This window comes from Balearica regulorum, chromosome 6 (genome assembly GCF_011004875.1).
Source record: "Balearica regulorum gibbericeps isolate bBalReg1 chromosome 6, bBalReg1.pri, whole genome shotgun sequence".
Taxonomy (NCBI): domain Eukaryota; kingdom Metazoa; phylum Chordata; class Aves; order Gruiformes; family Gruidae; genus Balearica; species Balearica regulorum.
The window spans coordinates 43,446,379-43,471,734 of NC_046189.1; the positions used below are offsets into that span (position 1 = coordinate 43,446,379).

At 37.0% G+C, this 25,356-nt stretch overlaps 1 protein-coding gene across 21 annotated transcripts in view; it reads right to left on the bottom strand.

Moving 5' to 3' along the window:
• Nucleotides 1-17,247, bottom strand: part of BAZ2B (bromodomain adjacent to zinc finger domain 2B) — a 160,282-nt gene extending 143,035 nt beyond the window's left edge. For 8 of the 21 annotated variants that reach the window (XM_075757423.1, XM_075757421.1, XM_075757429.1 and 5 more), the window contains exon 1: nucleotides 17,013-17,145. The gene's annotated coding sequence lies outside the window, so the exon portion shown is untranslated. Of the gene's footprint in view, nucleotides 1-16,856 lie in introns of all 21 variants that reach the window. The other 13 variants (XM_075757439.1, XM_075757438.1, XM_075757440.1 and 10 more) reach the window with 5 other exon arrangements.
• Nucleotides 17,248-25,356: the final 8,109 nt, after the last annotated feature.

Here is a 25,356-nt window from a genome sequence, read left to right on the forward strand (position 1 = left end):
GTCCCTTCCAACCCAAACCATTCTATGATTCTATTTTTCTCTTCCTTTGCTGTCCTAGTAAACCATCCTTATCCCAACCCACAAGTTTTACCTGTTTCTTCCAACTGTCCTTCCCATCCCACCGGGTAGAGGGGGTAGAAGGAGTGAGCCAGCACCTGCACGGTTCTTAGCTGCCAGCTGGGACTAAACCACAACACCCTTCTTGTAGACGGATGCCACATTTGCTAACTTCCAGTCAATTGGGACCTCCCTGGTTAGCCAGGACTACTGATAAATGATTGAAGGTGGCTTGGAGATCACTTCTGCCACCTCCCTCACTACCTTCAGGTGGATCCCCTCCAGTCCCATAGATTTGTGTGTGTCTAAGTGGTGTAGCAGGTCGCTAACCATTTCCCCTTAGATTATGTCTTCCAGCTTAAGGGGCTGGGTACCTGGAGAACAACTGGTCTGTATTATTAAAGACTGAGGCAAAGAAGGCATGAAGTACCTCAGCCTTTTCCTCATCCTTTGTCACTATGTTTCCCCCCACATCCAATAAAGGATGGAGATTCTCCTTAGCCCTCCTTTTGTTACTACTGCATTTATAGAAACATTTTTAATTGTCTTTTACGGCAATAGCCAAATTAAGTTCTAGGTGGGCTTTGGCTCTTCTAATTTTCTCCCTGCATGACCTCACATCATCTTTGTAGTCCTCCTGAGTGGCCTGCCTTCTCTTATTCTTGTAATGAAAGTTAAACACAGTGTATCCATGTACAGAACGGTGAACCTTATAGTTAAGCCTGTTTGTGACAATTAATGCACCTAGGCTTCTGTGTTTAAAAATAACGTGGTTTGCTATTAGGAGCAATGTCATAGCAAGTATAATTCTGAGATATTCTTATTTTAAAAGCTACATTTCAGAGAGCAATTACCCCCAAAAATGCTCTTATTAATATTATGTCGTTCATATTGACAGCACTGATAGGTTACCTGCCGCACTCAAAAAAAAGACAAAACAGAGTAACATGTTTACACTAGTTTCTGATGTGTTTTTAATCTTCTCCTTTCACAAGTGATCCAGAAGGAAAACAGGCTGCGAACTGTATCTAGCAGGTGGCCTCTTTTAGTTTTGGTGTTTTGGGTTTTTTTTAAATGTACAAATTACAACAGGCCTTTTCTAAGCCAGATGCAAACTCTATGCCTCGGCTACTGTAAGCCCCACAGGACAGGAGTAGTTTCAACATTTTTATTTATTACAAAACACATTAGCTCAAATTTAACTGCAACTTGCTTGCAATGTTGTGTGAAGTCTTTAGGATAGGACATTTTTCATTTCCATTTAATATAATGCCAACAGCATACTCTTCGAATTGACACCTACTCTGGTTTGTCTTTTGGGGGTTTTTTAGATCATAATTCACAAGAAATTGATACTTTTCATGTAACAGTTGTTGTTCACTACACTGCTATCGCAGTTTTTCCCAATGAAAAGAAAGAACTTGTATTGGCCAAGTAACTAACCTATTTATGCACCTCATATGTTTTTACTAGTAGTTTCACATTATTCCCATTCCTGGAATTCTGCTTAATGTTGAAGACCTTTTCAGAAAGTTCATAAAAACATATTTTAAATACATCCAAGACAAACTTTTATTTAAAAAGAGCTTCTTGTACATAAATAATAAAACCTCCTTTTTAACCAAAATTCTAACAACATGCTGCAAAGTCTTGCCCAAAATTCTCTTCCTTGTAAAAAAATTTCATGCCAGCACCTCTGACACTGTGTGTCTTGGGACTTTACCATTTGTAAGGCAAATTCAGAATTCCAAATTTACAGAAGAACTGGATTTTCTTGTTATTTTTCTATTACGTGCTTTAATTTCTACCTCTAATATGTAAATTGTTACATCTTAGCAATGAAATGCATCATGCACACTGAAAATATTGCATTTTGTAATTCTGTGGTCCAAATATTTAAGTGTTTATATATGTTAATACACAAACACCTACACACTATTCAAAGCTTAAATAAATTTTCTAAAAGTGATGAAGGATCAGTTCCAGTCAGAGAAATATTCCAATATAACAACTATTCAAATGCATCAAACCAAACAGTCTATACTTTTAACAGTTCTCTTAAACTAAAAAAAAAACCAAAAAAAACAAAACACAAAACAACAGAACAATGTAATCAGTGCCCTTGGAATTAGTAAAACTAGTCTAGGAATAACAGCTGAGGCCTATAATAATCCAGTCCATGGCCTAAACATTTCTTCACACAAAGTTTCAAAAACAAAGAAATTGTTTCAATGGCATGTCACTGGCTTTTAGAATGCTTTATGTGGCTAAAATAACATGTATTTTGCTTGTAACACACCTGTGCGGTTTGGTCAGGATGGAATTTTACTTGCATCTACCAAATGTTTACTAAACCTGTGACTGAAAGGCTTTTATGGAGATACGTGCTATATTCCAAATTGTTCAGTTTTAGGATTTAATGGAAACATACACAATTTAACCCACAACATATTTATCTATCAAATCCTGAAATCACTTGTCAAATCCAAAAATGAAGCAGCTCTTCAACTCTATCTTCTATTGACACATCAATCTGACTACTCATAGCCTGTTCCTCAAGTCCATAACAAAAACCCCATTCTCAAGTGCTTTTTTTCCAAGTCAGATGAGTCACAAAAAGGTAAAGCTAAAGTTGCCAGAGTAAATTAAGTATTTACTTTACCCTCCTCTCTAAAACATCTGTTCCCATGGAAAGGGATGGACAAACTAAGTCAGACAATTCAGTTGCTGGCTGCTGGTTCTCCAGTTCTGCTTTTGTTCCCATGGCAACTGATGTGGCATCAGGAAAAACAAATAAGATAAAAAGGATAAACAACAGCTGAGGGTAGAAGCGCTACTGAAAAAAAGAAAAAAAAAAAAAAAAGAAATTGACCTCTGTACTCCAAAATGCTAATAAACATAACTTACAACATTAGAGGCCCTGTGCTAGAAGTCAGAAAACCAGTCTGCAAAAATAACCAGAGTATGATATGAAGCATCAAACTCTTCAAACTTATGAAAGTATCTGCACAGCATGAAAACTCTTCATCATCCAGCAAAATCCCTCTTCCTTCTTCCCCATTCCTATATAAGAATACATATATATACTGCCATACACATAGCTGTCATTTATTTGCTCATGCATATTTGGCACCATAATAAATGGGCTTGTCCTAGGCTTACTTTAGAACAGAAATAGCTTCTGTTTTCTCTCTGGTTTGTTTTTGGGTTTTGTTTTGGTTTGTTTTTTCCTTTCTGTGCAGCTCAGTCCTGAATTGCCACAAGCAGTGGAGATTAAGCTTAAGTATTCTCAGTAAGTACTACCCAGTCATAGTTATCCTTGGCCACTGTCTCAAGAGAAAACAGAATGCGGCTGTTGATTGGAGAAAACTTTAATCACATCTCTGCCAGTAAAATACAGCAAAATGTAAGGGACTCCTTTGGTCTATGCATTGTTCTTTACCTCCACCATTTCCTGGGCAGTTTTTCCTTCTGAACACTTTTCTCCTTTGATCCTGGAATTTCTGGTTTGTTTTTCATTCTGCTGAAACTAACAATAGGTTATGGCCTACAAGGATCTTTTTCCCCCCCCGTTTCCAGCTAGCTTGAGAGAGGATTACATACACCAATATATACTTAATATAAGCGACACTGCAACATGCAGTTAGTATGAGATTGCTTCTTAGACATGGAAAACACATAAATTAGGACTAAGGACGAGGTATGGAATGTACTATGTACAACCCTCTCGTTCCAATTTTGACAGTATTTGAGACCTAGACTATTTTAGAAATGTATAAGGCTCATCTTATCAGCTGTGGTGTTAGAGGAATTTATTCAAGAAGCAGAACAAAAATATCCTCTTCCCCAGAATTAATTTCCTAGAGCTGGAGAGAAGGTAAAGAAATACTTAAATGGCAGGGGTGGGGCAAAGACTACACGCACAGGAACAGGGAAGGAAAGGAATATAGGAAAAAATCTGTAAGACTGAAGTTAGAGTACATAAAATAATTCTCTATTACATTATGTTAATGGCAGAATGCACGTTAACAAACTCAGTGCAAAAAGAACACAGTAAGGAACCAAGAATGAAGGACAGGATAGTCAGTGATGACTGAAAAAAACAACTGTGGTGAACACTCACAAACCAAAGACGATTACTTTTCAATCCCTCACAAAAACATGAAGAAACCTCTATATTTATTTAAAACTTAGAAGAATTTTTGTATTTTTGGTATCCTTATTATTCAATCTACACAAATTATCAAAGACACAAACCATCAAATATAAACAAAAACAAAATAAACAGCAACATATTCAGAATAAAGGTCCATCTACACAAGTAATAAACATTTTGAGAAAGAATAAAGGTATATAATTCATCTCTCAGAAATCAGAAATATGAAGATTTAACAAAAACTTACCACTGCACTTCAATCACCACATTCAGCAGCCACTGATAAACACATCTTCCATTAAAATATCCAATCATTCTAAGTGTGTTGTAATTTTGGTCTCCACAGCATCCAAGGATGATTCCAGAGTTTAACCCAGCATCAAGTGAAAAGCACTACTTCTTGGTTTATGTTAACAAACCACTGGCTTTTGTTTCACTGGGTTATTTTAGTTCCAATATTATATTTCAGTCATTTCTGAAATGCCAAAAAATTGTTTTCTATTTACTTTACCATTCCAAGCATGACTTTATAGCACTTGGTCATAGCCCAAGACTTCTATATACTCTCATCTCATACAGAAAGTGTTCCAAAACTAAGGATTCCTTTCAGTTTTATTTGGTTTTTATTCTACTTGACAGGATGACCTGAATTAATATCATATCCTGGATGGTTTTTGTTTTGTCCTTTTTTTTTTTTTCTTCCTCTTCCCAGTAATGTGTCAAACTTGCTTTGTGACTGCTGCTGAACTGGTGTTTTTAACAGAACTTTGCATTATGACTCCAATATCTCTACCTGATGGCAAGTAATTAATTTAGAACACACCACCGTGTATGTTTAGTTCATGTTATTCTGCCTGCTTCCCTCTGCTCCATGTGCATTACTTCAAATTCATCCGTGATTAATTTCATGCAGCCACGTAGTTTCTGAGACTCTTCCAGTTCAGTCTGATCTTTTCATAAGCATGGTGTTTTTTCACCATGGTAAAACTTTTTTTGTAAACAGATAAACTCAGCCTGTACCCTATAAGGTTCTTTCAAATCACACTCTATTACAAATACATATATATATATATATCCTAATACATCCTGCACTGTAACCAAGCCATTAAAAAAATCTGACATCACTCATTGTAAAGACAAGCTACCCAGCAGCAGAAATCAATATGGGTCTCACGAATTTGAAGTACGTTGCTTGCAAATACTGTTTGAAAGGTCTTAATTAGTGTGAGATCTTAACGTACTTTTAACCTGCATGTGGCTGCTGCTTTTTCAGAATAAAAATTAGTAAGTCAGAATTTCGGTAAACCAAAATCTATAAAGTATTTGGTGAATTCATTCTGAAAGTGAAATTTTCTTTAAAAAACTGGTAGATACATGAAGTAATCTGAGTCCCTTTGCCTACAACACGCAACATTTTAGAGTCAGTTTTGCATAACTAAATAACACAGGTAACTTCTCTAAACTGTTCCTTTATTTCTTTTAGGCTGGTAAGAACTATCTACCAATCTGTCTAATGCTATACTTCAACATGCGTCACAGTGCATCTCCAGGCTGACTAAATCCTAACATAATAAAACGCAACTTTCACTTCTAAACATCAAATACTGTATACCTCAAATATTCTTCTGAAAGATCTCTGAAAAGACTATGTGTTTCAGTGTTTGTCACTGCTTTTCACAATCAGCAGTTCTCACTAAACAATGTATTACAACTTGCAGTGCTGTTTTTGGCTAAGAATACTGATTTCTGGATCACCTTCTCTGTCATGAGTCTCCCCTAGAAGTCAGCATATGATTTTTTCCTAAAAAATCTGAAGTGACTATTGTGAAGAATCAGACTTGAAATCTGGCACGCAAATAGCTCTTTAAAACTTAAGCAAACTTTTACAGAAAACTATGCATTATTTATTGAGTTACTCAAATGATATATGGAAACAGACATTTGTGAGGAACTGCTAAACTGAAGATTAAGATTCTACGTATGAATAGAACATAATACAATGAACACAAAGATGTATACACATCACCTAACTATCCGAGCACTCAAATTATCTATATTATTGCCTATGCTGATGGAAGCAGTAGGGACAACAAACATTGCAGAACCCTTCCCTCAGTCCAAGTTCTATAAAATTTATAGAATGCAGGCCAGTTCTGTTGAGGGCAATGTATGAAGCAAAAAAAAGTAACTCAGCTTTACCAAGGGTCTTAAGAGATCCCATTTACCTGCATTTCAAATGTCTCCTACAACATACAACACAGATCATTCCGTAAGATAATTGCTTGTGTATTTATTTTAGGCACTTTGCAAAATACCAAAACTACAATAATTATATAAATTAAGCATTTAGAGGCAAAGGAATAAAAAAGTTATTGTCCTCCCCTACATGCCTGTTGTTTTATAAAGACTTTACACTATTAACGGATCTCTCAAAATACATAATTTATTTCCACAACTGCAAAAAGACTGTAGGCTACATTTAAATGCTACTCTGTATAAACCACTTGTATCAACACAATAAACTTTGCAATATGCTGTATATCCATAACATCGTAATTGTTAACACTGAAAATTACTGGCATCTGCAACAGTCAAAAGATTATAAATTTATCTCAATGATAATCAGAAACAGTTTGACACATAGAAAACATCTCTCAAAAAAAAATCAGAAAGTATTCCAAGCTGCTCTGTGTCTTTATCACATACAAATAAAAGGGAACTTACGTAACATGACCTGTTCCTTTTAGTTCCCAATGCTATGAGAAGGGTATTTTATAACTGATTGCACTTATTAGTTCACTTAACATTAGTTTTACCCTAAAATAAGCAAGAGGGAGTTCCTTCCTTCCCCACACGCCCCTTGACTATTCCTTTGCACGATGAACGCACTTCATGCAGTCGTAAAAAACTATTTCAAAACTAACCTTCTGGACAAGGATCAGCTATGGAATCAATACTTCCCACTCTTGCTCAAAAATGCATTTGGTTCAGTGAAGACGACTTGCTATGTGTTTAAGCCGGGGGGGGGGGGAGTGTCTTGACAAGCAATTCCAGAAAAGAAAAAAAAGATGACAACTGTGACAACTGCAGAAAAATGTAGTGCTAGTATCATGGTTAAATGCCAAACAACAAAGGCTCTTCACTAACACTTTGTTGTTGTTTTAGGAATATAGTCTTTCCTTAAGTCATTTTTTCTTTCCTAAAATTTACTCCTCCAAATACTCTTGCATGCATTAAGTAGCAAGTAAACTATACAAATCCTTTAATATTATTTTTATTTGGTAGCTATTGGCAAGGTTTTTTTAAAAAAAGGGCAAAAAACCAAACAAACCGAAAACCAAACGTACCTGCCAAATGGACCTCTAGTATGCCATCCAAAGACTTCGGAGTTTGGGACATCCTTATTTTGTGTTCAAACATCCACTCACTTTGCTTAAACCCTATCCTCCAAATCTTCCTCCAGTACATTCAAGAAATGAGTAAATCCAAGTCCTTTCTCTACTAAATTGCCAGAAAGATGTAGAATTGCTGGAATATATTAGTGTGATTTTTTTCAATAATCTACAGCCTTTCGTTGTCTTTAATCAAAGACTTTGGATCTCAACTTTCTTCCCACTTCTCAGACTTTCTTTGGGACTGTAGCTTTTTAACATGGTTGATATTGACAAAAAGGTGAAAAAAATTCTATCACTGTCTGCTGTTGTCTGATTGTCAATGATTACTAAGTAGACTACTCCCATTCAGTATTTCAAGGGGTGGGGAGAAAAGCACCCATTTTCTTCTTTGGAGTCCTACTTAAGGTAATTTCCCTGAAAGAGCCAAAATGGGACTCTATTGTTTCTAATATTAGACTTGGTAAGTAAAAAAAAAAGAAAAAAAAAAGAAAAAAGATGAATTCTCCTTGCTTTGAAAGCTCTTACAACTGTGCTATAAAGAATTTGTTTCTGGCATTAGAGCTGTTGGAGAGGTTGGGTCCCTAAATGATCTAACTATTGAGCACTCTTCTCTTCTGCCTCACTTTTCTCCTAAACCACACAGTTGCCTCAACTATTATCTCTGATTTAGCTCTTCCATCAACATTGAAAAGAAGCAGCGAGGTGCTTAAGGGTAACTCCAAGGATGAAAAATAATCAGAGCTGCAATGGAAAAATACTGGTTTGCATTTCTTATGGTTTAGCCTTTTTAAAATTGGTGTAACTACTTAGAAAAGACCACAGCTGTAGGGAGTGATAGTATATTTTGTTAAATCAACTGATACAGCTTGAAAAACTATACTCTTTCAGGCATGTATGTCTGATATTTTTAATTCGCTGCCTAACACAGAAAAGAACCTTCCTTAATGGCTTCCCATCTTCCTGGATTCATACATATGAAGTAAGACTTTATTTACATCTTTCCTCAGCAATACTTTCTACCTACATGCCAGGTTACGGAGTAGTAATTTACAATATACTGGATCAAAAGATGTGTGAGAGTGGGCATTTTGGGCTCCCTTTTATTCCCACAGGAACTAAGGATGTTCGGAAAACTGATTTTTATAGTCAAAATTATAGTTCTCCTTTTAGGAGCTCCAGTCACTAGGGCAAGCAAAGATACAGAAAAGTTAACAAGCCAAGTGTATAAACTAGTGGAAACACGTCACTTCATTTCTAACCTGGAAAAGCAAAACTGAAGGAGGGGGTGGGGAGGGGATCAATCAACTGTACTAACACCTCATATATATTACTAAGCAATATTTCTAAGTATGTATTTTTTCACATTATAATGACAGATAAGCTTATCCATGTAAGAATACAGTCATTTCTAGTACATCCATTATTTTTTCCATGTGATACTCATCAAGACTGTGCTTACTACTATTTTACTACACCATCATTTTGTGCAATATAATCACATTTTATACTTCTGGGGCATAAAAAAAAAAGCACTGGGCATACAATGCATGAAAACCACAAATTTCAGCAACTACAGTTTTAGCAAGGTAAAACAAAGATTTCTTATTCAGAGCAACAAAAGCTACCAAAGGACTACAGAGGTTGGCTGATGTTACTTTTTTAGGCTTTTACATAACAAGATTTTGTATTTAAGATGTATGTCACTTCTCACCCTTACACTTTGTTTCTTCAAAGCTCACAGTTTAACATTTTATTCAGCATTTAGTTAAAATTAAATATTAATACTGAGGCTGTTCTATGATGCAAGCACAGCTAAAATGAAAGGCCTCCGTGGCTGCAGTGACCAGATTTCAAATGCAGGTAGATCAATAAAAAAAAGCTCGAGCACAGCCTCCATGTGTGAGTAGAATGGTTTATAATAGCTTGCAAATGACTGTGTGCTTGCTGTAACCAGCTGTTCTTAAATTATGAATATGCAACCAATTCATGTTAAAGCCAAATCCCAGCACTATTTCTACAGGGAAATCCCAGTAGTTTTTGCTTGTTCTACATGTTAGTTCTGTTAAGGATACAAATAGCAGAAAGCTTCAGAACAAATAGAACCAAACTATCGGTGTTTCATGCACTAAGTCCATTATCACAGCAGGGGTTGTCAATCTCTAGAAATTTCCTGTAACAGCTGAGGCAATACAACAATGATCTTCCAGCCAAAAAATAAAAATAAATTTAAAAAAAAAAATCTCTACAGCATACACAAAAGCCCCTCTGCCAAGATAACGCTTTTTTGCTTCATTCAATCAGATGGTCAGCCCTGACCTGCTCGAAGGATTGCATCAAGCTTCAAACACTAAAAACATCAATCATAAAAACAAAGACAGGACATTGAATTATACAGTATTAACCTCCAGGGTTTGCATACAAAGACCTTAGATTTATTTATGTCCTAGCACGTTAAGAGCTTCAGTACACTGTTCTTTACACCAAACTGGCTGCCAATTTGATGAACCTTTCTGCCCTCAGCAGGAGTACAGTGTCTTTGATTAATGAGTGCATGCTTGTGGAAAAGTGTAAGAACAGAAAATGGGGTAAAATCCACACAATTATGTCCCTCTGCATCTGATGGACCACTGCAATAATTTTTGTCAAACTGGTTTTCTTCTGTACAAGAAAAGACTGAGGGCTGAGGAGGGGGTTGTGGGGTTATTTTGCTGATTGTATTTGGATATCAACACACCACTGTTCTAAAGTAAGTATCTGATAAATGCAATCCATTGTTTATTAAAGAATCTTTCAGCATGATGAATTCATTAATACAAAATCAATTAATAAATACGGTCACAATCCAAAAAAGTCAGCTACGTATTCAAAGTGAAGGGAAAAATACTCCCTAGAACATTTCAAAGTTTTAGCTTCTCGCCCAACAGTCTCACAACTGAGATTCAAGCTCAAGAACAGCTATGCAAAGTATTTTGTGCCTTTAACTCATATTTAATAAATACTCTAAAGAAAATCTAGCTTACACTTCCCGCAATTTCGAAGAACACACTGGTAAGGTTCTCCATTATTCAAAAAAGAAAGAAATTAAAAAAAAAAAAGAAAATTCTTCATTATCCCTTCCAACAATTCCAGAGCAGAAGTTCTGTGTGAGGCTCTAAAAAGAGGACAACATTATCTGACAGTCACTGCATTATTTCTAAACCTACCTCCTTTTCCAAGGTTTTACACTGCAAACATTACCTGAAACAAGTGTTTATACACAGCAGTCCCGTTGATTTCAATGGGAACATTACTAATGTAAATAGTCCATGGGTAGACCAATTTTTCAGATGGTGCCTTTAGGTTTTTAGTAGTTTGAATTTTAAGGTTTTGTGCGATTTCTAGCCCCCCTCACCCCCCCTCCAGGGGCTAGAAAAGTGTCTGCAATCTCTTCTGCAAACTACCGAGGCTTAACCCATTCAGCTCTTTACAATGCCTGACCTACATCAAGTGAAAAGAGTCTTATGTGCTTTACACACAGAAAACAAGACTTTCAGGAGGCCCTGATGGGTGTGAGTAGGAAGGCAATGGGAGAGATTTCACGTTAATGGCAACAGGCATCATCCTTCTGAAAGAGTGAAACAGGACACTGACAAACCCAGCACATATTTAGTAAGTCCCTACTTTCACAGACTATGTCTGAGAGATCATCTGTCACTCGGTAAGGTTTAAAAATGTATACTTTCTTTGATACTTGCATTTTCCCCACTGATCTGAAAATCATTCACATAAAAAGAGAAGAAACTGGTATTAGGAATTTTGCCAAATGCATAAATTAATTCTGTTAAACTAAGTAGGGGAAAACCCTCTATTCCCCTTTCCTTGTTGCTACATTAAAAAACTGACACAAGCATAAGACCTCCTCACTCTCTGAGAGTGTTTCTTTGACCTGGCGGTCTCATTAAATACTAACACCATAATCAAGGAAATCATATTTTCTTCTCCCTCCTCCAAAAAAGAAACAAAAATTCAAACGATATTTTAAAATTAGTAAGTTGTTTTGGGTTTTGTTTTGTGTTTTTATTTCCATTTAAATCTCAAAGGAACTTCTGTATCAGAGTTTAAAAAGTATATTGTTTGGTTGGTTTTTTTTCTTTTTAAGGAATGGCTCAAGACCATGGCATTATATAACTGTAAATTTAGGGCAGTAAAGAGATAAAAGAGTAAGCAAGAACTAAACACAGCTAATATGTGAAACTGTGTGCTAATTGGATTAAGTGTTCTACAGTTGTTTTTTTTTTTTTAACTTAAAATTGTATGATTAAGAAACAAAGTAACAGAAAAATACTGCATCTTGCTTTGGCCCTTCTGCAGAGACTGAATGAAAACATGATCCCAATTTCTTTTAAGGACTACGTGTGCTCAACTTTCTACTCAAGTAGCATTACTCTCCGCAGAATAAACAAACCACACATTTCAGTTTTCAAAGAAACATCTTTCCAGCACACTACAGATTAAAGTCAGTGAAGACAGCTTTTTTTTGTTCCTACCATCAACTTCTTGTGATGTTGGTAAAAAACCAAACCCTTACGTGCATCAGTCCTTATTTGTGTAACAATAGAACTAATACATTCTGACCTTCATAAAAGTACTAAAAAAAACAAATAAAAAAAAAAAAAATCAGTGTGATTCTACTATTTTCCTTATGCAAATCTTCTGGTGACTCCTTGTTGGGTTTTTTGGGTTGGTTTTTGTTTGGGGTTTTTTTTTTTAATAACCAGGCAATAAGCAGCAGGGGCAGGCAGGGGATGACCTATTTTCTCTCATCTTACTAATACAGCATCCTTATTTCTGTTCCTCATTAGTAAAGAATAAGCAGTGAAGAACTCCAAACCCTTACCATTCACTTAAAACAAAGACGCACTTTCATTCTACCATTACACAGAAAGAATACAATAAAAATAGTTCAAAAGTAAAAATGTAGCAGTATAACCAGAAATTTTTTAAAAAACATAAAAGTGTCAGTCACAAAGAGGATGATTCATTTCCTTCTTTGGCGCTTCTTCATCTATACCTAATGTTATCTTCACCATAAACTTCCAATTTCTTTAAAATACGATGACCAACAAAGTTACTACATTTTGTCAATGTTCAGGATGTTGTAAACTATCCAACAATCACAAAACCCACTGCTGTCCTTGACACCTGTGTTAGTGTTTCTTCTGATGGCAATTTAGGATCACAAACTAGTTTATAATGCGGTATAACATAATTTACTGAATGTACTGTAGTAAAACAAGATTAACTCAGACGTTGAAACTCACTTGGAAGAAAACTAGTAGACTTTGGGAATCTTTCTTGGGCCAAATTATCTAAGTGATGAAAACACAAAGTACCACTCTTCTGTAATCTTCTATTACAATAAAAGTTTGATGATTTAAAAACCAAACCAAACTACCACACACCCCACACCTATTTGGTTTTATTTAAAGATACCTGTATTAGGGACTGGGGCAGGGAATCACAGTGAAGCAATTTGAACTGTGGGATCCCCTTAGTGTGTGTGGGGGGGGGCGTGCAAATTGCATTTTTGGTTGTGCTAAGTCTACCTCCCAACAGCTAAAATCTCTTAATCCTCAATATGCCATTATAAAAATATTATAAAACTAAAAGCAGTCAAGTACTAATGCCTCCTTTCCCTAATTCAGGGAGATGAGACAGAGATCACAAACTTCCTTTCTTTTCAACTGTGATATTCCACATCTTGTGTAGGAACAGAAAAGTAGCAACAAAGACATTAACAATTGCAGTTCAAGCTGGGAGTGACTGTTCTGTTTCAATTCAATGACACCACTAATGGCTTCTTAGCAGTTCCATGAAATCAACCAGCTGTCAAGTCGATGCATCAGAAGGAACAGTTATGCACTCCCATAAGAAAAAGCAACACATCAGGATGTTTTGCAAAACATCTGCTCCGTTATACTGCAGTTCTATAATAAACACGCAAACAAAGAAAACCAGAAAAAGGGGAACAGGACCTAAAAAGACAGACTTCCATTACTTTCTTATTTGCATTTTCAGTGTCTCCCAAAAAGACAAAAAATTCAGGCTTGTAGCACTTTCTTCTTATCATAAGGTCAGTATAAAGATTAAACAAATATACTGCAGTGGTCGACCAATGCTTATTCCCTCCATAATATAAAAATATTGCGAATTTATCTTTTGAAAACGCAAAGCATCTTATCACATGTTCATGAAAATCAACTATTTCTCACCAAAAGGTACAAAGCATGTATTCAGTAATCTTTCCCCTAGTGCTATTCAAATAATTTTACAATGTTATTGACAGCCTACAATAACCTACAAGAACGAATCTTAAAAACAATTAGTTTTTGTAACATTGACTGGTAAGGAACCCAGCACAGTGGTATTTAGTTAAAAAAAAAAATGGATGAGAAATATCAGTACCACAATTCTAGTTTATTTTCAATATACATTAGTCACAAAAACTTATTTTGTGCCATTCAGAACAGACTTTGAGTCAGTAATGAAAAGGGAACATTGTCAATCCTCTGAAGAAACATTTTTTACTCTCCAGAGAGTTCTATTTATGAACAACTTCATCACAGCCTGATATTAATGCTCCATTGCTTGCAAGGAATTGGTACCATCTATGTTTAAACAAATATCCCCTGCTTGAAGTGAACATAAAATTTCTTGAACATCAAAGAGATCCCTTAACAACTCCTAACGCTTCCTCTATACACACTTTACAAAAATTACCTTGGCTACCATTTTCTTAATACTATGTAGTTTATTGATTTTTGCAGCATTGTAACAAAAATGTACATAGTTTATTATAGGTATGAGACATCAAGTATACTATCATTTTCTGAAACTACTTATCCTCTGTTGCTCACCACTTATAATCTGTCAAATCTTCTAGACCTTTGTTACATGTATAATTTAGAACCATCTGTTGTATATGCTTTGAACTATTTAAACATTTTCTTCTACCTAATATTCACGTAGCTGGCAAAAAAAAAAAAGAAGAAAAAAAACCCCCAACAACCCCCACACACACCAACAAAACCACAAAACAAAAACACCAAGCCACACACCCCCCTCATAAGTATCTGACATTTGTTCCAATATAACCTTAAGGACACTTTAGGTACATCAATTCAATACTGACTTGGAGAGAAGAAAAAAGTCTTGAGGTACTAACAGCTATTCCTACGTTAACTGTTGTCAATGTTTTTCCCAACCCTGAAGACAAAGAAAATGCAAATTAAATACAGGCAGTTTCATGTTCTTGTTAGTGTGACACTAAATATGCAGCAAGTAAGACGAGTATAGGAAAAAGCATGGAAAAAAGAACTTTACCTACAATAGCTATTCCTTATGAAGTACCCTGTGTTTCACTAAGTCGTATCATGTGACCAGAAAAACTTTTATGATATTTAAAAAAAAATGCAATTGAGAAATAAATGAACAGAATAGTATCTTTTATTGTTTCCCTTTCCCCAACAGCTGACACAGAGCTTATAGCCAGAGGTCAAGATATTTTTGTTTGTGCTTTGGTCTTTATTCTTGGGGGGGGGGGGGGGTGGGGTGGGGGGGGGGTGGGTTAAAATGAGTTTAGCATAGTAACTACGTTTTTCCACCCGCACTATATTATCTGGAACATACCCCAAACTACATGTAAAACACATACAGCTACTTTCCAAGCAGAATCTTTGAACAATATTGCTTAATAAGTTTGTTGCTTCCAAATATGCCCCCCAAATCTGTCATCTAAAAAAATGCAACAACGTGTATTCCATGTTCCTCATCCCAAGTAAAAACTGTTTATTCCTCACAGAAAATTCTGTACCAAGCGTTTCATGTAAACTTCATGTCGGATTACTACTTTCTGTAAACAAAAATAATGCAAATCTCCAGATGATGGGTTATTTAACATAAGAACTTTGGAATGTTTTTTTTTAAACAACCAACAGTTAAGCAAGCATTACGTACTAAATATTAAAGGCCAGGACGGGGGAAAAAAAAAAAAAAAAAAAAAAAAGGCGAGGGGCAGGGGAGAAGAATAACCCAAAAGCAACATTATTTCTCTACCTGTTACAAAACCAGACAGCACATAAAGAAGCATATTCTTAACGTTCCCTGAACGCGCAGCCTCAACTAGGAACGTTTCTCTTTAAAGTGCGGTTTACAACACGTTAGGTCAGGAATTCCGGGGGAAAGCACACACTCTTGGAAAAATTCCCCTTAAACTTTACATGACGTCACTGTCTGTCCCTGTAACAATTCCTAAACTTTGAGTCTTATCCAAAAGGACTTTCAGGATTTCCACTCATTCCCTCCTAAAAGAGACGGACAGACTTGGGAATAAAAATTTGCCCAAGATGGCGAAAGGCTCGTTGTTTAGAGGACAGAAAAATGGAGGATATTGTAATATACACAAAGGGATAAATTTCAACAACTCGGCCCACGGCTGCAGCTGCTTGTTTCTCTTTATAAGGAAGCAACACGCACAAAAGATAAAGGCAGAAGGGCCTGCAGCGAGCCGGGTGCGCGGAACTGCGTCCGCTCCGGTCCACCCCACACCCCGCGGCCCTGCTAGCGCGCAGCGCGGAGTGAGGTGCCCCTACGCGCCCGCGTTCGGGAGCGCAAAGGTACGCGGAAGCCAGCGGACGGCCATGAGGAGGCAGAGCACGCTCCTGCCGGCTTCCCGTGTCCCCTTCCCAGCGGCCGCTCCGCGCAGCCCCGCCGAACGCCTCACGCCGCTCCGCGCCCGCGCACTGCCGGCTGGCACGCCAGGACCGGCCTGACAAGCCCCAGCCGGTGAGCCGGCGGCGGACGAGGAGAGCGGGGCGGCTCAGCGGCGGCGAGAGCACAGCGGGAGCCGCAGGCGGCGGACGAGAGGGGCGGGAGGGCCAGCGCGGAGCGCACCGCGCCGCGCTACACAAAAGAGCCGCCCCGGCGGCCGCCGCGCCGCCCAAGAGGCTGCGGGCGACCGCCGGTAGAGACGTGACCGGCGACGCCCGGCCAAGGGACGGGCTCGCGGCCATGAGTAAAGTTTAAAATCGCCTGGGACCCAGGCCGTCCCGTCTCGAAACACGCCGGCCCCGGCCGCTCCCCCAGGACTCGCCTCCCCGCCGTCCCTCCGCCTCCCGACCGCAGCCCTGCCCGGGCAGGGCCCCATGGCGGGACCTGCACTCGCGCCCAGGGACGCGGCCGGCCCACCACAACAAAGAGACGGTACGCACCGGCAGGGAAACGGTCAGCGAGGCGGACGCAGCCCAAACTAGGAAACCCAAGCACAAGCTCGGCGCGGCAAAACGCTGTAACGTTTTAGGCGTCCGGCTTGAAGAAAAACTCTTCCCCGCTCCCTACGCGGAGCGGGAGGAGCTGCTTTAACTCACCTCCGCAGTTCGGGAGAGCGCTGCCGGCGTCTCAGGTGGCTGCGGCCCGGGGTGTGTGTGCCGGGAAGCCGTCCCTTCCCAGCGCTCTCCAGAGTCTAACGCAGCTCGGGGAGGGGGCGGGGGTGCGAGAGCGCGCGCGCGGGTGCGTGCGCGTGTGCGCGCGCGCGGCGGGCGCAGTGCCGGCCGCTCCGTGCCCCTCGCCAGACGAGGCCGATCCCTCCTCAAGGTTTATTCAGCTTCACCAACCAAAAGTGACGTCAACTAGCCCGGGTCTTCTCTCTCCAACAATGCAAGTTGCTGTTAACAAGACGGGAAAAAGAGAGAATTGTTTTTCTCGCTCCAGCCCCGGTAATAAATGACCTATCAGCTCCTAAAAGGCGCAGGGGAGCGAGCTGCTTTCTGGCTTCCCAAGCGCAGGCTGTACGCTCGCTCTGCACAGTCATTTTTTGTTTAGAAAAAAAGTTACGCACAGTTAGCGTGTTTTTCAAACAACGACAAAAGGATGCAAGTCTGCATCTGGTCATTTTTTAATGATCACTTTATCGATTCGCGGCAAAACAGTGTTGCCCACCTTGAGTACCTAAATTAATTCTCACACTGCAGATCAAGTCCAGGTAAAAAAAAAAAATAAATTTTAACACAGAAACGAAGAATGTGCGATACAAACATCAGCCATCTACTGGGGAAACAAAAAACAAACAAAAAACAACCCCACCGAAAAAAACCACCAACACCGACCCGTTTCTGAAAGAGGACACATTTTAAAGAAGCCTAGCAAAGCAGAGATTGACAGGGGAAGCAACCTTCAACTTTTATGCTCTAGAATAGAAAAATTAAATTCAAGTAAAACAGACAACAAGGGTGGGGGAATCAAGTTAAATTTATGGGGAAGTATTAAAGTTCACCAGCTATTGACACAAGAATTTTAAAATACAGTACATCTTTTAAATACCACCTTGCCTGAAACAACCTATACAGGTTACTTGTTTAAAAAAAAAAAAAAAAAAAAAGTAAAAGCTGTGCTTCCCTACACCAACCCTTCAAACTACATACACGCTATGCTCCTCTTTTTAGTTTCTTTGGCATAGTCTCAAACTCAGGCAGGGTTAAAGTACACTTCAAGAGCCAAAGGACTGCTCCCTATAAACCATGACGCTATAGATTTAAAGTTATACCACAGCGCAACAAAGAAAACCTACGTGATTTCAGTATGAACTAGTAAAAATCATACTTGCAGAATTCAAGAATATGTACAGCTTAACCTTGTTAAAGGCTACATAGAAGCATTTTAAAAATCAACATTATTTCTAAATAAAGCTGATCTCAGCATAAAGAAATATGCATATGTAGAAAGATGCCATTGTTTTCTGTTTCCTCTTCAGCCACTGGCTGTGATTTTAATTGTGCTGGAGGATCTTCATTAGTATTAACACATGGGGAGATTTCACAAAGCTGCTTCATTAGGAAAAAAAAAAAAAAAAACCTTGGCAGACTAGCTCTTTTTGCATGCAATGAGAATGTCAGCCTTACCTCGGTCGTTTGTAACATAATAAGTGCAAGCACAATGATTGCAATGCAGGAACATTGGGGGAAGGGCAAAAATGCTGCCTAATACGGATATGAGAAAAGAAAGCTTCTCATTACATAGTAAAATGTATGCTAAAAATTAGTGAAGATGATGTCTCACGAGACTCACGCTAAATACATTAATGTGCTGATATGTTTTTAATTATTATTTTGGTACTAGTTTATTTCATTCCCAGGATTCACATCCAGCAGCAAAGGTTTGCTAGCATTTATTGATTTTTTTTGTCCGCCACATTCCCAGAATACAGATTTTAATCATTTCACTACACCACACTCAGTAATTTCATTAAAAACTGGAACCTTCCATCCCCAGAAAGGCATTTAATTTCAATGACACACAATTTTTTTTAGCAGCAAACTGTCTCAACAGTAAAAGCTGGCCTAAGGTTCAAATGCATAATTTAGTCCTGAGTTCTCCATGCTCTGCATTCCTTTGAAGCTATAATTTGACTAACTACCTAATAACTGTAATAAGGACAATGATTTCCTTATAATATGTTATTAACCCGTATTTAATTGACTCGGAGGCCAAGCTCTGTACATGTTTGATTGGGTCAGTACCTCTCTAACCTCAAAATTTACTAATAATGGTCTTGAAAAAGAGAGTGTGGGATAACAAAGAGTATGGGTACAATAAATAGCTGTTTTTGCTCAGAATGTTATGCATCAAAAACTCATGCATTTTCCAAGACAAAAATATTGTCACTCAGGAGATAACAGGATTTTATAAGGGGAAACAAAGAATGGATTTAGCTAACTCACTATCAAATTTACTGGCTGTTATGTACATATTTAGTATCTCTGCTTGTAACATTTAAAATAAATTCTAGTACCTATTATTATTATGACTACTATAAATAACCATTCTAAATATATTTTTTGCTGTTAATAAGCCAAACCATAGTACCTTGTGAAAAATAGAGACGTGTATGTTTGGACAATGTTACGTAATCTTTGTTTTCTGTAATGCTCAGCAGGACAGAATTTAATCAACTTGAATACAGAACCACAGGCCCCAACATATTCTTCTTCTCTTCACAAAGTTCAGTCAACTATCCAAATTTAAGCCACTGAGATATATTTGACATCAAAGTACGAACAATATCTTTCTTGTTGCCCTGAATATTAATTTGGCCTTCAGTCAACATTTTAAAATAGTTTTAGGTAACTACATAGTATTTTATGGTCTACACCAAAATATGTTTTAAAAGTTATTGTTTTTCCATTGGTCACAAACAAATCAGTTTTACTACTGCAAAACTTACTAAGGTTTTAAAAATGTACTAACAATTCCTTTGTTTCACTATGCTTATTCAACAGAAGCTGTTGCTAGTGGACACTAGTGATGCATTTAAAGTGATTAACTATTACATCAGAAGGGTTCCTAGCTTTCAGATTTGGCTGTTCTCCCCCAGGCAATATTAAAGCTGTAATTCTCAATTTTAAAAAAATGCAAATTCAAACTGCAGCATGTATACTACATAAACAGGATTCTTGTTTCTTTTGCTTTCTTTGTATGATGAATTAATTACAAATATAGTTAGCCTTTGCATATTTAAGGCTGTCAGTGTAAGTGCCATAAAAAAAAAAAAATATATATATATACCATGTCAGAGTATTGTTTTGTAGTTCCTTTTGTCTTTTCTGCGATGCTTATTGACCCTATCATTAGTATTTCTTTAACTAGTTGTATTCATGAACCTAATTGTTGAACTGGGAGAAAACAGAAATAAAAATCAAGTAAGCTCTATATTTACAGACATGTAACCTTACACATTTGAATAATTATACTGATGTCACTAGGACCATTTACGTACCATACGTAAATGTCTGGAAGGTCAAGCCCAAAATTCCTATGGAACTATGTAGGTGGAGTTCACTGTAATGATCTCCCCAAAGGCAAAGCTCCTCTCTTCTCCACCCCTATTCACTGTTTAACAGCACAGGTTTACAACCCTTCATTTGTAGCAATTGAGCTGTTTGTGAAGCTACACTCAGTGAGGTCAGTGAGTAAAGTTAAAACCCACACAAACATTTCCAGACTCTGATCTTGTAACATGGTCTATTCTAGGCAGACCTTCTTATCCATCTAAACAAACAAAAAGTATTTGAAAGTGTTTTAAAAGGCTATGCGGTATTCACTAGAGAACAGAAACGATACTATATGCTTCTGTTAACAGACGTCCTGGAGTAGTGTTTGCAAAGCATATATTTTATTATTCTAAAACATATTAAGATAGATTTGACACACAGTAAGGACCAGCAGAAAGCTACAATCAAAGAAAAAAATAACAAAGTTTTTGCAAGGTTAGTAGGACTAGTCATTCCTCTGATGAAGGGTAGAAATGGTTAGCATTTAATGCATGCTATTGATAAAAAAATATAAAGGTTGATTTTAATAAAAAACTGAATATATCATTCAATTTTGATGTGTAATCTATGTTTTAAAACATTACATTCAAAAGTAATAACAATGTAAACCAGTTAAAAGCATAGCCTTTTTGCTGAATTTACTCTGTGTTTAGAAGGTTTATTCTCATCACAGGCACTTGTCAGCATTGCAGCGGTTATGCTACCACTCCCTGATGGCTATTTATACAAGTTAAGATGTCTAAGTACTCCTGGCTTTATTTTCTTACATCCCTGGTTTTATTATGTCATCTCAGAATGGCCAAATGAGGATCTACTTCTCCTCACGATAATGAAAGAGGTTAGAAGTACAAGAGGCCAAGTAATCTTTAAAAGCACAAATAGTTTATCTATATTATAAAACAAATGTAATAGCTTTGCAACTGGATTGATATGACCACCACTAAGTTGCTTCCATTAAGAAATGCTGTTTAATTGCTGAAAATCAGTGTATGGGTAGCTTTTCTTCTAAAGTTTGCCAAGGTGCTGAGGCAAATGAATCCTCAGAAGAGTAGCCCTAACTGTTTGCAGAAAATACAGATTTGAAGTTAGATGATCTGAACAAGGGCCAAAATAAGAACTTCCAAAGGACGGGAAAGAATCTAGACTGCAACTTCACACATATTATCAAAGCCTAAAAGTCTTCCCTAAGGAGCTTCTGCATAAGCCTATGTTACAGACAACTTACCAAATACACTCACTATAAAGTGCACTCCTCTCATCACGCATCTCACTCTGAAAGAAACAAGTTATTTTATTTCCCTTCAGTCCTGAATTGTTAAAGGGTACTTCTGCTCTTCTTAAAAGGTAGAGAAATCTATGATTTATTGTGCCAATCCCATTCTAGCAGTGTTGCATACTCCAATCTTGCCTTCTATAGCTCCTCCAGCATCTCTTTCATGTCTTCTCCCATCTGAAAGCCCTGAGTGTGAACAAAACCAGTATTTTTATTAACCAATTTAATCACTAACAATGAGAAATGTCAATTCATTCTAAACAATTAAACTATTAACCTTTTTAAAGTAGATAGATAAAAAAAATATTCTTCATTATGTCCCCTCTGTACTGGTATTCTTATTTCATTTTACAGTTAAAATAGATGGCTCTGTCTTGTACTCAGAACCAATGTTTGATTCAAAACTAGAGTGCTTTCCAGTGCTAGTTGTTTGGGCCAGATATCTAGGATGTAATTTTGACCCTTGAAATAAATGAAAAACAAGCTCATTTTAAATTTTTCAGTCAGGTTATAAAATACTTCTACATTAGAAAAGACTTAGGTTACTTGTTTCTATTTGACTGGGAAAACACCAGCCTCACCAATAGTAATGTTAGCAATTAAAGTACTGAAAATCTTTTATTACCATGAAAGCTCATATTGTTCTATCAGAATCTTTTCAAAATAAAGTGACCAAAAGAAATTCATAAAAACAAAAAAATCAAGTTTTTGTATAATTTTTTTCTAAGTCTTTTATAAGAAATAAGACAGGGAAATACTAACTTGCAAATCCAGTTCTTTTTTATCTTCTTCCAAAAAATCAGATGCTTTTTGCTATTTAGGCATATTTGGCATTTTCCCCTTCCTGTACAACCCTACAAAATACCTTATAAAATAGCTTGGTTAATTTTCTTTATGTCTATGAAGCTCTTTTTTTTTTTCCTCAAGCAAAATTAAAGCTGAGTTTTCTCTGATCAAAGGATGTAGTGTGTTGGGTTGTGGGTTTTTTTTTTTCTTCCTGTTGCTTCTTTAACCACAAGGATTCCAAAAAAGCCCACCTCAAAATTTAGTGTGGATCTGTAGTAATTACACCCACAAGGGAAAAGAAGCTCTTTCAGGGGGGAGTACAACAGCTGTTACACAGCAGACAATAGTTTAGGACAGGAAGTGATGGCATCTCTTGTTAAACTATAGCTAAGCAGGAAATAACCTTATGTAATTAGCCAACTTGGAATCTGGCCAGGTCACAAGGATTAAGAACTCTTGCAAAAAGTTCAGCACACTCTTCGTTAATTGTCCATGAACTTAATGTGAAAGCACAGCATATTACTACTGCATATATAGTACAGTATGCAACAAAAGAAGCTATGACAAATTATTTTGTCAGTATATACATATTCAAGTTGCACTTGGGTTATTAAAGATGTTACCTTTAGTGCACTTCAAATAGTTTTATCCATAAAACACTGTGCAGTTGGCTACCTTTAAAGCTACATCAAATTTATACATATTGTCTAGCTGATTTTTAGTATATTAAAACAGAATAATGCAGAATTTATTTTCATCACTCACCAATACTGTGACACAACAGAGAAGTTGTTTAGAGTTTTGTTTTTCTTTTTTTAAAAGAGATGCATGCTGGTCAAATTTTAATTGACTAAGATCTCTGGTGCCTCCAAAACCTTTAGTTTTGAGGTGCAAACTGTCTTTGCTTATGCAGCTCAGATTCTGAGGCTTCTAGTTCTTCTCTCAGTCTATACATACTGTGTTTACAAATAAAGTTGCTAAAGACATTATAAACACACTTTTATCTTTTAAGAACTTGGTGACGCATCCATAAAATAGAAAATACATAAAACAGATTAAGGATAACTGCAAGAAAGCTAACCTGGAGGATAAGTTGGATGACTTTACAAAACCATGTTCATAAAGAAAAAACCCGACATCCTAAAATACCATTCATCAAACATACACGTGTGTGTGTGATCAAATTAACCCCTGGTAGCTTTCAGTTACAAAAGCCTCTATTAACTACTTCTTCCCAGAAAGTGATTTAACTTAATCTGATACTGTATCATTGCAGATAACTTCATTGATTTGATTAAATATGGCAGATACAATAACTGGTGAAGTAATTTAAGACAAAGTACGCAATACGTCAAAGTGCTCTGACTCATCTCTTCAGCCATTGGGATAATGGTTTTTCCAACAATACCATTAAGTGAAAGAAATACAGAGGAGATGGGTCTAATGTCCAAAGAATGCCCTTACCGTAACAGAATCAACTAATTTGTATATTTCATTTTCCCCTATATCATAAATGCTGTTCTAGATAAGAGCTAGATTCAAAGGTAAATTATACAATGATCCTTGAAAGTTACATTTACTTGTTCTTTTTTCATTGCCTCACAAACAGTAATCCTTAAATTTTAAAACTACTAATGACTATGGGTTTTTTTATGGATAAGGATTGAGGTAGACAGCACTAAGAGCTGAAATCATAAGCTGGTGATCCTAAGTCTTACAAAGTTCCACCTTCCAAAATACTAGACAAAAATCTTTTTAGGAAGAGTTTTGTACTAAGGTTAGTTGTACATGTTGGTAAAGAAATACACATTCCAGGAAATTGTTCTCTAGGCATTTGGTTTATAATAATAAGGTTTGTAGAAGAGTTCAGAAGTATTCTTCCTGAATGCAATACTGACTACTGTCATTTTTTTAAAAATGGTTATCCTTTCTCCATGCCTTCAGAAACTCTTGCTAATCCACTATTTCTTAATCTGAGCACATTTTCTGCATGATCAGTTTGATTTCTCAACTCTTTACATTCACTTGGAACCCTCAAACATCATCACCATGCATGGTACAACACAACCCAAGCACAGATCAGGCTTCTTTCTGGACCACACACTGCTGAACTACAAATCCAGAAATTACTATTGTAGCTATCAGAACTTGAATATTTTTCAAAAGTGTTTCTGAAAGGATTGAAACCTGTATTAAGCAAGTTTTACATTGCTTTGTACATCAAATAACTAGCATTTCCTGATATGGAAGCAAGCATGAAAAGGACCTTTTCCTTACTAGTGAAAAATTTAAAACACCCTAGGTATATTGTTATGTATTTGGGGGTATCTTAGGCAAACAATTGTAACAGAAGGCTACTTACCGTAACTAGAAAAGTAGAACATTGACATACACATACTGATAACTCAAACCTTTCACAATCTTGGCCTTCCTGCTACCTTTTCCCTTCTCTCCCCCGAAATGATACTAACTTCCTTTGTTGAAAGTTAAAACTGCATAAATTCATTACTATCCCCTAATAGAGAGCTTTTGGCAAAGCTCCATGACAAAACCTTGCCTAAAGCACCTGCTGGCATGGTAAACCGACTAATTTGTGGTTCTGTGAAAGCACATAAGAATATTCGTAAGTGGGAAAAGTGTATCATGTTTGAACTTTTTATGACTATAATAGATACTGTTTTCAAATAAAGCGTATCAATTCAAATTAGTTTGAAAAAATCTAATTTGAAAAAAACTAAAAATTAGTTTTCTGATCACATTTTGATCAACGAAATCAGTAGATTCCTTTGGTGGTTCTCATGTCATTTTAACATAAACAGAGAAATA